This window comes from Otolemur garnettii, unplaced genomic scaffold (assembly GCF_000181295.1).
Source record: "Otolemur garnettii isolate 467f Iridium unplaced genomic scaffold, OtoGar3 scaffold00133, whole genome shotgun sequence".
NCBI classification, from domain to species: domain Eukaryota; kingdom Metazoa; phylum Chordata; class Mammalia; order Primates; family Galagidae; genus Otolemur; species Otolemur garnettii.
The window spans coordinates 1,698,821-1,700,816 of record NW_003852528.1 but is presented as its reverse complement, the minus strand read 5'-3'; positions in this window follow the sequence as shown (position 1 = coordinate 1,700,816).

The following is a 1,996-nucleotide window of genomic DNA, read 5'->3' as shown; positions in this document are numbered from 1 at the left end:
TGCTTGGCAATTTGAGCATTTAAAGAGAAAACTATAATTTGAAAGCTTCAGCAAGTGCTTTGGGCCTCGGAAAGGTGCAGACCTTCATGGGTGGCTTTTTGCTGAACAGGGCGACCCAGTGAGGCTTTCAGCACCCAGCCAAAGGTTGGAGATAGAGCTGAAGTGTCACGTAGGGGACCAAACTGTTCTTTGAAAGACAGCTATAGGCATTTGGAAATTGGAGGATGAGCACTGGAGAGGGTAGGATGAGAGGCTTGGGAAAGGCGGAGGCCCTGGGGAATGGAGAAGTTGGGGCCTAAGGTGAGCCCCTGGCCTGGGCACAGGGAACCCCAAATGGCAGTGGAGGGTGGGAGATTTCCTGGGCGGTGATAGTGGACATTTGCTGGTCTGGGCTGTGGTCGTCTTCTTACTCTCAGACTTTCAGTAGTGGATGGGAGACATGAAAGGATGTGGCAGAGGGTGGTCATCTGAGGAGGTGGGAGTCAGGAGGGAGACACAGATTGGGCAGAAGCGAGATGGGAAGAGGAGCATCCAGAGGACCTGACTGGCTGGCTCCAGGGTGGCAAGGACTGTGTTTCTCACCGCACGGGATGGGGGCAGCTGCTGAAGGGCAGGTGCACTCTGGGGTCTGTGTGCCTCAGACCCATCACCCCTGGGTCTTCCTCTTGTACAAGTTGCTCCTCCTGCTACAACTCTTCTCTGGGGAGAAGCACACTTGAGGAGGTTGGAGATTGTACCAGGATGGCTAATTCAGAACTCTGAGATTTACCGGGTCTTTTACTGTATTTCCTACCCTTTTAAAATCTTCTGCTCCATTTGCTCCCAGGAACTGAAAAGTCTTTTATTACAGTGAAGCTTAGGGACCTCCTCCCTGTGTCAACCAGCTGCCTATTTGCTGTGAGATCTCAGTTGCCGTTGCTGGGCCCGGAGTCCTGTGAGGGGTTTGATTCACGTCACGGAGGAACTAGAATGGGCATTCACTGAGAGGCCTGGTGCTCTGTCCATGGCACTGTCCGTGAATCTGCTCTTAAGCCCTGGGGTGAGGTTGAGACAGTCAGTGTGGGACAAATGGTGATATGGGAGAACAGAGGATGAGCTCCTGGCCCCTGTGTCCTCAGAACACTCCCGTTAGGTCAGCTGGATTGCAGCAGGAGACACAGGGAATGCTCAAATGGGAGAATTTGAAGAGAGGTTAATGAAATATACTTTACCACTCCAGATGTGCATGGAGGGGGGTCCATTTCTGGGAAGGAAGCTCGGAGGACCCACTTCCTAAGGAAACAATCACTACTAGTAAAAAGTATCCTTAAGAAAACTTAAAATTGCTTGAAATAGCCTTAGAGACATATGGAAAATTAAGAAAATCTAAAACTTGGGAAGAATGGTGAGAGTGTATGGGATTTGAGCCATAACCTGCTCCTGCTCCTGCCCCAGCTCAGCTTGATAGAAGCTCCACTCCGGGTGGATTTGGTCCAGAGAGGGGGCCTCCTTCTTTCTCCATCTCTCACATGGGCAATGTGGTATCTCAGCAGAAGGGTGCAAGTACTTCTCATCCTCTCCAACTCCAAGTTGCACAGAGTAAACTCCAGCTAAGTGTGACCAAGAGTTTAGAAGATCCCTTCCTCTACCAAGGACCCACCGACAGGGTAGAGAATATACACCAGGCACAGCAGGCGAGGGATGCTGGGGCTCTATGGCCCTCACCCCAGCTTGCTTGCAGGTCAGATGATCCATGTTCAATCAGGAACTGAGAAGACCAGAGGCTGCCTCCTCTCCCCGGGCCAGGGCGGAGGCAAGGCTCAGGAATTTAGTTCAGGGGAAGGGCAGCCTTTGCAAGCAAGAGATCAAAGGCATTTACCAAAGGAACTGAGGATTTTCTGAAACAGAGTGGGAGAAGTCCAAGCCTAAGGTCACTTTTGAAAATAATGGAAATTTTGGTGATAAGTGAATATAGGAGGTTGATAACTCTTTTTGATGAAGAGCAACAAGGTAGCCA